The sequence below is a fragment of the Schistocerca gregaria genome, unplaced genomic scaffold (genome assembly GCF_023897955.1).
Source record: "Schistocerca gregaria isolate iqSchGreg1 unplaced genomic scaffold, iqSchGreg1.2 ptg000507l, whole genome shotgun sequence".
Lineage (NCBI taxonomy): Eukaryota > Metazoa > Arthropoda > Insecta > Orthoptera > Acrididae > Schistocerca > Schistocerca gregaria.
The window spans coordinates 209,878-220,951 of record NW_026061910.1 but is presented as its reverse complement, the minus strand read 5'-3'; the positions used below and the strand labels follow the sequence as shown (position 1 = coordinate 220,951).

Sequence of the window (11,074 nt, the reverse complement as noted above, 5' to 3'; positions counted from 1 at the left end):
TTTACCTTTCGTCGCTACAAGAGATGGATACTTTGTCGAAAAGCCTGTGTCTTGTGTGCATGTTTTCGCACCTTTCCACGGCACGGCGCGGCACAGAGCTGCTCTGGTAGCTCCGAACGGCCGCACACGTCGCCTCGGACACGCCGGTTCGGCCCGCGCCCATCTCGCAGATGTTCCTCGTGCTTGTGCTGTCATATGGACCGCGACCCGAGCGGCAGCGAGCGGCAGTCGAGCAAAGTCGGGACAAGTCGGGACGGAAGGTGACAGCCGATTATGCACCGTGCGAATTACGCAAATATCTAGAAGCGCGACGCGTGTCAGGCAGGTGAGAACGCTTCTCTCGGTCCAGCAGGACACTGCCACACCCCGCGCAGTCCACCCGCCGCCCGGCCGCGCGCAATCCCTGCGACGGACAACAATAACAAGGTGCGTCTCCCGCGAGTGTCGGAGGCCGCACGAACCAAACGAATGACAGGCGGTGCAACGAGCAGCTGTGTTGTGCGTCTGACCCACGTGGCGGCGCGCCGCACTGCGCGTCGCCTTCGAGGTGGAAGGACGTGCTTTGCGTCAAATGTGCCACCGAAAATGGCGATTGCGTGTATTGGGAGGAGAGGCGAAGCCTTCTTGTGCCGTGCGGCTACAGTATAAGGACGCCAACGGCCATACCATGTTGAATACACCGGTTCTCGTCCGATCACCGAAGTTAAGCAACATCGGGCCCGGTTAGTACTTGGATGGGTGACCGCCTGGGAACACCGGGTGCTGTTGGCTCCCTCTCTTCTTTTAAATTTTATGTCACTACACCTGCCAGCCCTCTTTTCATACAAACTCTCAGGTGCGACGAAGATGCTTCCACAAGCATTTTAAACTACTGTATTAAACGTAAGATGCGAAATTACAGTAATGAACTCAGTTTGTACAAGAATGCGCGGAGGAAGAGTGCTAGGAACTCGTTGAAAATAACGAAACACTGCGAATCGACAGATGTGCTCTTGAAATGCGTCAGAGCCTACTGTTTTGTAGGAGCGCTAAATTCCAAAAACTAACTACATTAAAAAAAACCTGTTCCCGTCCGACCACCGAAGATAAGCAACAACGTTTATATTCGGATCGGCGACCGCCTGGGAACTCTGGCTGTCTTCATTTCTTGCTTTCTTGTCGCTACCCCTGCCAGCCGTTTTTTCATGCTACCTTTCTCATGCGACAAAGATGCTTCCATACTGATTTTAAACTATCGTAAGATACGATATTAAGGAACTCAGTTTGAAAAGAGTGCGCCAAGGAAGACTTGCAAAGAGTCTCTGGAAATAACAAAACAGTATGAAGTGACAGAAATGTTGTGAAATACGTCAGGGCATATTGTTTTGTAGCAGTGCACAACGGCAAATTTGTAAACAAAAATTTACCTTTCGTCGCTACAAGAGATGGATACTTTGTCGAAAAGCCTGTGTCTTGTGTGCATGTTTTCGCACCTTTCCACGGCACGGCGCGGCACAGAGCTGCTCTGGTAGCTCCGAACGGCCGCACACGTCGCCTCGGACACGCCGGTTCGGCCCGCGCCCATCTCGCAGATGTTCCTCGTGCTTGTGCTGTCATATGGACCGCGACCCGAGCGGCAGCGAGCGGCAGTCGAGCAAAGTCGGGACAAGTCGGGACGGAAGGTGACAGCCGATTATGCACCGTGCGAATTACGCAAATATCTAGAAGCGCGACGCGTGTCAGGCAGGTGAGAACGCTTCTCTCGGTCCAGCAGGACACTGCCACACCCCGCGCAGTCCACCCGCCGCCCGGCCGCGCGCAATCCCTGCGACGGACAACAATAACAAGGTGCGTCTCCCGCGAGTGTCGGAGGCCGCACGAACCAAACGAATGACAGGCGGTGCAACGAGCAGCTGTGTTGTGCGTCTGACCCACGTGGCGGCGCGCCGCACTGCGCGTCGCCTTCGAGGTGGAAGGACGTGCTTTGCGTCAAATGTGCCACCGAAAATGGCGATTGCGTGTATTGGGAGGAGAGGCGAAGCCTTCTTGTGCCGTGCGGCTACAGTATAAGGACGCCAACGGCCATACCATGTTGAATACACCGGTTCTCGTCCGATCACCGAAGTTAAGCAACATCGGGCCCGGTTAGTACTTGGATGGGTGACCGCCTGGGAACACCGGGTGCTGTTGGCTCCCTCTCTTCTTTTAAATTTTATGTCACTACACCTGCCAGCCCTCTTTTCATACAAACTCTCAGGTGCGACGAAGATGCTTCCACAAGCATTTTAAACTACTGTATTAAACGTAAGATGCGAAATTACAGTAATGAACTCAGTTTGTACAAGAATGCGCGGAGGAAGAGTGCTAGGAACTCGTTGAAAATAACGAAACACTGCGAATCGACAGATGTGCTCTTGAAATGCGTCAGAGCCTACTGTTTTGTAGGAGCGCTAAATTCCAAAAACTAACTACATTAAAAAAAACCTGTTCCCGTCCGACCACCGAAGATAAGCAACAACGTTTATATTCGGATCGGCGACCGCCTGGGAACTCTGGCTGTCTTCATTTCTTGCTTTCTTGTCGCTACCCCTGCCAGCCGTTTTTTCATGCTACCTTTCTCATGCGACAAAGATGCTTCCATACTGATTTTAAACTATCGTAAGATACGATATTAAGGAACTCAGTTTGAAAAGAGTGCGCCAAGGAAGACTTGCAAAGAGTCTCTGGAAATAACAAAACAGTATGAAGTGACAGAAATGTTGTGAAATACGTCAGGGCATATTGTTTTGTAGCAGTGCACAACGGCAAATTTGTAAACAAAAATTTACCTTTCGTCGCTACAAGAGATGGATACTTTGTCGAAAAGCCTGTGTCTTGTGTGCATGTTTTCGCACCTTTCCACGGCACGGCGCGGCACAGAGCTGCTCTGGTAGCTCCGAACGGCCGCACACGTCGCCTCGGACACGCCGGTTCGGCCCGCGCCCATCTCGCAGATGTTCCTCGTGCTTGTGCTGTCATATGGACCGCGACCCGAGCGGCAGCGAGCGGCAGTCGAGCAAAGTCGGGACAAGTCGGGACGGAAGGTGACAGCCGATTATGCACCGTGCGAATTACGCAAATATCTAGAAGCGCGACGCGTGTCAGGCAGGTGAGAACGCTTCTCTCGGTCCAGCAGGACACTGCCACACCCCGCGCAGTCCACCCGCCGCCCGGCCGCGCGCAATCCCTGCGACGGACAACAATAACAAGGTGCGTCTCCCGCGAGTGTCGGAGGCCGCACGAACCAAACGAATGACAGGCGGTGCAACGAGCAGCTGTGTTGTGCGTCTGACCCACGTGGCGGCGCGCCGCACTGCGCGTCGCCTTCGAGGTGGAAGGACGTGCTTTGCGTCAAATGTGCCACCGAAAATGGCGATTGCGTGTATTGGGAGGAGAGGCGAAGCCTTCTTGTGCCGTGCGGCTACAGTATAAGGACGCCAACGGCCATACCATGTTGAATACACCGGTTCTCGTCCGATCACCGAAGTTAAGCAACATCGGGCCTGGTTAGTACTTGGATGGGTGACCGCCTGGGAACACCGGGTGCTGTTGGCTCCCTCTCTTCTTTTAAATTTTATGTCACTACACCTGCCAGCCCTCTTTTCATACAAACTCTCAGGTGCGACGAAGATGCTTCCACAAGCATTTTAAACTACTGTATTAAACGTAAGATGCGAAATTACAGTAATGAACTCAGTTTGTACAAGAATGCGCGGAGGAAGAGTGCTAGGAACTCGTTGAAAATAACGAAACACTGCGAATCGACAGATGTGCTCTTGAAATGCGTCAGAGCCTACTGTTTTGTAGGAGCGCTAAATTCCAAAAACTAACTACATTAAAAAAAACCTGTTCCCGTCCGACCACCGAAGATAAGCAACAACGTTTATATTCGGATCGGCGACCGCCTGGGAACTCTGGCTGTCTTCATTTCTTGCTTTCTTGTCGCTACCCCTGCCAGCCGTTTTTTCATGCTACCTTTCTCATGCGACAAAGATGCTTCCATACTGATTTTAAACTATCGTAAGATACGATATTAAGGAACTCAGTTTGAAAAGAGTGCGCCAAGGAAGACTTGCAAAGAGTCTCTGGAAATAACAAAACAGTATGAAGTGACAGAAATGTTGTGAAATACGTCAGGGCATATTGTTTTGTAGCAGTGCACAACGGCAAATTTGTAAACAAAAATTTACCTTTCGTCGCTACAAGAGATGGATACTTTGTCGAAAAGCCTGTGTCTTGTGTGCATGTTTTCGCACCTTTCCACGGCACGGCGCGGCACAGAGCTGCTCTGGTAGCTCCGAACGGCCGCACACGTCGCCTCGGACACGCCGGTTCGGCCCGCGCCCATCTCGCAGATGTTCCTCGTGCTTGTGCTGTCATATGGACCGCGACCCGAGCGGCAGCGAGCGGCAGTCGAGCAAAGTCGGGACAAGTCGGGACGGAAGGTGACAGCCGATTATGCACCGTGCGAATTACGCAAATATCTAGAAGCGCGACGCGTGTCAGGCAGGTGAGAACGCTTCTCTCGGTCCAGCAGGACACTGCCACACCCCGCGCAGTCCACCCGCCGCCCGGCCGCGCGCAATCCCTGCGACGGACAACAATAACAAGGTGCGTCTCCCGCGAGTGTCGGAGGCCGCACGAACCAAACGAATGACAGGCGGTGCAACGAGCAGCTGTGTTGTGCGTCTGACCCACGTGGCGGCGCGCCGCACTGCGCGTCGCCTTCGAGGTGGAAGGACGTGCTTTGCGTCAAATGTGCCACCGAAAATGGCGATTGCGTGTATTGGGAGGAGAGGCGAAGCCTTCTTGTGCCGTGCGGCTACAGTATAAGGACGCCAACGGCCATACCATGTTGAATACACCGGTTCTCGTCCGATCACCGAAGTTAAGCAACATCGGGCCCGGTTAGTACTTGGATGGGTGACCGCCTGGGAACACCGGGTGCTGTTGGCTCCCTCTCTTCTTTTAAATTTTATGTCACTACACCTGCCAGCCCTCTTTTCATACAAACTCTCAGGTGCGACGAAGATGCTTCCACAAGCATTTTAAACTACTGTATTAAACGTAAGATGCGAAATTACAGTAATGAACTCAGTTTGTACAAGAATGCGCGGAGGAAGAGTGCTAGGAACTCGTTGAAAATAACGAAACACTGCGAATCGACAGATGTGCTCTTGAAATGCGTCAGAGCCTACTGTTTTGTAGGAGCGCTAAATTCCAAAAACTAACTACATTAAAAAAAACCTGTTCCCGTCCGACCACCGAAGATAAGCAACAACGTTTATATTCGGATCGGCGACCGCCTGGGAACTCTGGCTGTCTTCATTTCTTGCTTTCTTGTCGCTACCCCTGCCAGCCGTTTTTTCATGCTACCTTTCTCATGCGACAAAGATGCTTCCATACTGATTTTAAACTATCGTAAGATACGATATTAAGGAACTCAGTTTGAAAAGAGTGCGCCAAGGAAGACTTGCAAAGAGTCTCTGGAAATAACAAAACAGTATGAAGTGACAGAAATGTTGTGAAATACGTCAGGGCATATTGTTTTGTAGCAGTGCACAACGGCAAATTTGTAAACAAAAATTTACCTTTCGTCGCTACAAGAGATGGATACTTTGTCGAAAAGCCTGTGTCTTGTGTGCATGTTTTCGCACCTTTCCACGGCACGGCGCGGCACAGAGCTGCTCTGGTAGCTCCGAACGGCCGCACACGTCGCCTCGGACACGCCGGTTCGGCCCGCGCCCATCTCGCAGATGTTCCTCGTGCTTGTGCTGTCATATGGACCGCGACCCGAGCGGCAGCGAGCGGCAGTCGAGCAAAGTCGGGACAAGTCGGGACGGAAGGTGACAGCCGATTATGCACCGTGCGAATTACGCAAATATCTAGAAGCGCGACGCGTGTCAGGCAGGTGAGAACGCTTCTCTCGGTCCAGCAGGACACTGCCACACCCCGCGCAGTCCACCCGCCGCCCGGCCGCGCGCAATCCCTGCGACGGACAACAATAACAAGGTGCGTCTCCCGCGAGTGTCGGAGGCCGCACGAACCAAACGAATGACAGGCGGTGCAACGAGCAGCTGTGTTGTGCGTCTGACCCACGTGGCGGCGCGCCGCACTGCGCGTCGCCTTCGAGGTGGAAGGACGTGCTTTGCGTCAAATGTGCCACCGAAAATGGCGATTGCGTGTATTGGGAGGAGAGGCGAAGCCTTCTTGTGCCGTGCGGCTACAGTATAAGGACGCCAACGGCCATACCATGTTGAATACACCGGTTCTCGTCCGATCACCGAAGTTAAGCAACATCGGGCCCGGTTAGTACTTGGATGGGTGACCGCCTGGGAACACCGGGTGCTGTTGGCTCCCTCTCTTCTTTTAAATTTTATGTCACTACACCTGCCAGCCCTCTTTTCATACAAACTCTCAGGTGCGACGAAGATGCTTCCACAAGCATTTTAAACTACTGTATTAAACGTAAGATGCGAAATTACAGTAATGAACTCAGTTTGTACAAGAATGCGCGGAGGAAGAGTGCTAGGAACTCGTTGAAAATAACGAAACACTGCGAATCGACAGATGTGCTCTTGAAATGCGTCAGAGCCTACTGTTTTGTAGGAGCGCTAAATTCCAAAAACTAACTACATTAAAAAAAACCTGTTCCCGTCCGACCACCGAAGATAAGCAACAACGTTTATATTCGGATCGGCGACCGCCTGGGAACTCTGGCTGTCTTCATTTCTTGCTTTCTTGTCGCTACCCCTGCCAGCCGTTTTTTCATGCTACCTTTCTCATGCGACAAAGATGCTTCCATACTGATTTTAAACTATCGTAAGATACGATATTAAGGAACTCAGTTTGAAAAGAGTGCGCCAAGGAAGACTTGCAAAGAGTCTCTGGAAATAACAAAACAGTATGAAGTGACAGAAATGTTGTGAAATACGTCAGGGCATATTGTTTTGTAGCAGTGCACAACGGCAAATTTGTAAACAAAAATTTACCTTTCGTCGCTACAAGAGATGGATACTTTGTCGAAAAGCCTGTGTCTTGTGTGCATGTTTTCGCACCTTTCCACGGCACGGCGCGGCACAGAGCTGCTCTGGTAGCTCCGAACGGCCGCACACGTCGCCTCGGACACGCCGGTTCGGCCCGCGCCCATCTCGCAGATGTTCCTCGTGCTTGTGCTGTCATATGGACCGCGACCCGAGCGGCAGCGAGCGGCAGTCGAGCAAAGTCGGGACAAGTCGGGACGGAAGGTGACAGCCGATTATGCACCGTGCGAATTACGCAAATATCTAGAAGCGCGACGCGTGTCAGGCAGGTGAGAACGCTTCTCTCGGTCCAGCAGGACACTGCCACACCCCGCGCAGTCCACCCGCCGCCCGGCCGCGCGCAATCCCTGCGACGGACAACAATAACAAGGTGCGTCTCCCGCGAGTGTCGGAGGCCGCACGAACCAAACGAATGACAGGCGGTGCAACGAGCAGCTGTGTTGTGCGTCTGACCCACGTGGCGGCGCGCCGCACTGCGCGTCGCCTTCGAGGTGGAAGGACGTGCTTTGCGTCAAATGTGCCACCGAAAATGGCGATTGCGTGTATTGGGAGGAGAGGCGAAGCCTTCTTGTGCCGTGCGGCTACAGTATAAGGACGCCAACGGCCATACCATGTTGAATACACCGGTTCTCGTCCGATCACCGAAGTTAAGCAACATCGGGCCCGGTTAGTACTTGGATGGGTGACCGCCTGGGAACACCGGGTGCTGTTGGCTCCCTCTCTTCTTTTAAATTTTATGTCACTACACCTGCCAGCCCTCTTTTCATACAAACTCTCAGGTGCGACGAAGATGCTTCCACAAGCATTTTAAACTACTGTATTAAACGTAAGATGCGAAATTACAGTAATGAACTCAGTTTGTACAAGAATGCGCGGAGGAAGAGTGCTAGGAACTCGTTGAAAATAACGAAACACTGCGAATCGACAGATGTGCTCTTGAAATGCGTCAGAGCCTACTGTTTTGTAGGAGCGCTAAATTCCAAAAACTAACTACATTAAAAAAAACCTGTTCCCGTCCGACCACCGAAGATAAGCAACAACGTTTATATTCGGATCGGCGACCGCCTGGGAACTCTGGCTGTCTTCATTTCTTGCTTTCTTGTCGCTACCCCTGCCAGCCGTTTTTTCATGCTACCTTTCTCATGCGACAAAGATGCTTCCATACTGATTTTAAACTATCGTAAGATACGATATTAAGGAACTCAGTTTGAAAAGAGTGCGCCAAGGAAGACTTGCAAAGAGTCTCTGGAAATAACAAAACAGTATGAAGTGACAGAAATGTTGTGAAATACGTCAGGGCATATTGTTTTGTAGCAGTGCACAACGGCAAATTTGTAAACAAAAATTTACCTTTCGTCGCTACAAGAGATGGATACTTTGTCGAAAAGCCTGTGTCTTGTGTGCATGTTTTCGCACCTTTCCACGGCACGGCGCGGCACAGAGCTGCTCTGGTAGCTCCGAACGGCCGCACACGTCGCCTCGGACACGCCGGTTCGGCCCGCGCCCATCTCGCAGATGTTCCTCGTGCTTGTGCTGTCATATGGACCGCGACCCGAGCGGCAGCGAGCGGCAGTCGAGCAAAGTCGGGACAAGTCGGGACGGAAGGTGACAGCCGATTATGCACCGTGCGAATTACGCAAATATCTAGAAGCGCGACGCGTGTCAGGCAGGTGAGAACGCTTCTCTCGGTCCAGCAGGACACTGCCACACCCCGCGCAGTCCACCCGCCGCCCGGCCGCGCGCAATCCCTGCGACGGACAACAATAACAAGGTGCGTCTCCCGCGAGTGTCGGAGGCCGCACGAACCAAACGAATGACAGGCGGTGCAACGAGCAGCTGTGTTGTGCGTCTGACCCACGTGGCGGCGCGCCGCACTGCGCGTCGCCTTCGAGGTGGAAGGACGTGCTTTGCGTCAAATGTGCCACCGAAAATGGCGATTGCGTGTATTGGGAGGAGAGGCGAAGCCTGCTTGTGCCGTGCGGCTACAGTATAAGGACGCCAACGGCCATACCATGTTGAATACACCGGTTCTCGTCCGATCACCGAAGTTAAGCAACATCGGGCCCGGTTAGTACTTGGATGGGTGACCGCCTGGGAACACCGGGTGCTGTTGGCTCCCTCTCTTCTTTTAAATTTTATGTCACTACACCTGCCAGCCCTCTTTTCATACAAACTCTCAGGTGCGACGAAGATGCTTCCACAAGCATTTTAAACTACTGTATTAAACGTAAGATGCGAAATTACAGTAATGAACTCAGTTTGTACAAGAATGCGCGGAGGAAGAGTGCTAGGAACTCGTTGAAAATAACGAAACACTGCGAATCGACAGATGTGCTCTTGAAATGCGTCAGAGCCTACTGTTTTGTAGGAGCGCTAAATTCCAAAAACTAACTACATTAAAAAAAACCTGTTCCCGTCCGACCACCGAAGATAAGCAACAACGTTTATATTCGGATCGGCGACCGCCTGGGAACTCTGGCTGTCTTCATTTCTTGCTTTCTTGTCGCTACCCCTGCCAGCCGTTTTTTCATGCTACCTTTCTCATGCGACAAAGATGCTTCCATACTGATTTTAAACTATCGTAAGATACGATATTAAGGAACTCAGTTTGAAAAGAGTGCGCCAAGGAAGACTTGCAAAGAGTCTCTGGAAATAACAAAACAGTATGAAGTGACAGAAATGTTGTGAAATACGTCAGGGCATATTGTTTTGTAGCAGTGCACAACGGCAAATTTGTAAACAAAAATTTACCTTTCGTCGCTACAAGAGATGGATACTTTGTCGAAAAGCCTGTGTCTTGTGTGCATGTTTTCGCACCTTTCCACGGCACGGCGCGGCACAGAGCTGCTCTGGTAGCTCCGAACGGCCGCACACGTCGCCTCGGACACGCCGGTTCGGCCCGCGCCCATCTCGCAGATGTTCCTCGTGCTTGTGCTGTCATATGGACCGCGACCCGAGCGGCAGCGAGCGGCAGTCGAGCAAAGTCGGGACAAGTCGGGACGGAAGGTGACAGCCGATTATGCACCGTGCGAATTACGCAAATATCTAGAAGCGCGACGCGTGTCAGGCAGGTGAGAACGCTTCTCTCGGTCCAGCAGGACACTGCCACACCCCGCGCAGTCCACCCGCCGCCCGGCCGCGCGCAATCCCTGCGACGGACAACAATAACAAGGTGCGTCTCCCGCGAGTGTCGGAGGCCGCACGAACCAAACGAATGACAGGCGGTGCAACGAGCAGCTGTGTTGTGCGTCTGACCCACGTGGCGGCGCGCCGCACTGCGCGTCGCCTTCGAGGTGGAAGGACGTGCTTTGCGTCAAATGTGCCACCGAAAATGGCGATTGCGTGTATTGGGAGGAGAGGCGAAGCCTTCTTGTGCCGTGCGGCTACAGTATAAGGACGCCAACGGCCATACCATGTTGAATACACCGGTTCTCGTCCGATCACCGAAGTTAAGCAACATCGGGCCCGGTTAGTACTTGGATGGGTGACCGCCTGGGAACACCGGGTGCTGTTGGCTCCCTCTCTTCTTTTAAATTTTATGTCACTACACCTGCCAGCCCTCTTTTCATACAAACTCTCAGGTGCGACGAAGATGCTTCCACAAGCATTTTAAACTACTGTATTAAACGTAAGATGCGAAATTACAGTAATGAACTCAGTTTGTACAAGAATGCGCGGAGGAAGAGTGCTAGGAACTCGTTGAAAATAACGAAACACTGCGAATCGACAGATGTGCTCTTGAAATGCGTCAGAGCCTACTGTTTTGTAGGAGCGCTAAATTCCAAAAACTAACTACATTAAAAAAAACCTGTTCCCGTCCGACCACCGAAGATAAGCAACAACGTTTATATTCGGATCGGCGACCGCCTGGGAACTCTGGCTGTCTTCATTTCTTGCTTTCTTGTCGCTACCCCTGCCAGCCGTTTTTTCATGCTACCTTTCTCATGCGACAAAGATGCTTCCATACTGATTTTAAACTATCGTAAGATACGATATTAAGGAACTCAGTTTGA

The 11,074-nt window shown here is 52.0% G+C and overlaps 8 non-coding genes across 8 annotated transcripts; all 8 read left to right on the top strand.

Moving 5' to 3' along the window:
* The first annotated feature begins 652 nt into the window (after positions 1 to 652).
* Positions 653 to 771, top strand: LOC126313890 (5S ribosomal RNA). The gene has a single exon (XR_007555495.1). It is a non-coding gene; the product is annotated as a 5S ribosomal RNA (ribosomal RNA).
* A 1,282-nt stretch (positions 772 to 2,053) lies between these two features.
* Positions 2,054 to 2,172, top strand: LOC126313889 (5S ribosomal RNA). The gene has a single exon (XR_007555494.1). It is a non-coding gene; the product is annotated as a 5S ribosomal RNA (ribosomal RNA).
* A 1,282-nt stretch (positions 2,173 to 3,454) lies between these two features.
* Positions 3,455 to 3,573, top strand: LOC126313947 (5S ribosomal RNA). Its single transcript, XR_007555546.1, has one exon. It is a non-coding gene; the product is annotated as a 5S ribosomal RNA (ribosomal RNA).
* A 1,282-nt stretch (positions 3,574 to 4,855) lies between these two features.
* Positions 4,856 to 4,974, top strand: LOC126313888 (5S ribosomal RNA). The gene has a single exon (XR_007555493.1). It is a non-coding gene; the product is annotated as a 5S ribosomal RNA (ribosomal RNA).
* A 1,282-nt stretch (positions 4,975 to 6,256) lies between these two features.
* Positions 6,257 to 6,375, top strand: LOC126313887 (5S ribosomal RNA). Its single transcript, XR_007555492.1, has one exon. It is a non-coding gene; the product is annotated as a 5S ribosomal RNA (ribosomal RNA).
* A 1,282-nt stretch (positions 6,376 to 7,657) lies between these two features.
* On the top strand, positions 7,658 to 7,776 carry LOC126313885 (5S ribosomal RNA). The gene has a single exon (XR_007555491.1). It is a non-coding gene; the product is annotated as a 5S ribosomal RNA (ribosomal RNA).
* Positions 7,777 to 9,058: 1,282 nt separating this feature from the next.
* LOC126313884 (5S ribosomal RNA) lies at positions 9,059 to 9,177 on the top strand. Its single transcript, XR_007555490.1, has one exon. It is a non-coding gene; the product is annotated as a 5S ribosomal RNA (ribosomal RNA).
* A 1,282-nt stretch (positions 9,178 to 10,459) lies between these two features.
* LOC126313883 (5S ribosomal RNA) lies at positions 10,460 to 10,578 on the top strand. The gene has a single exon (XR_007555489.1). It is a non-coding gene; the product is annotated as a 5S ribosomal RNA (ribosomal RNA).
* Positions 10,579 to 11,074: the final 496 nt, after the last annotated feature.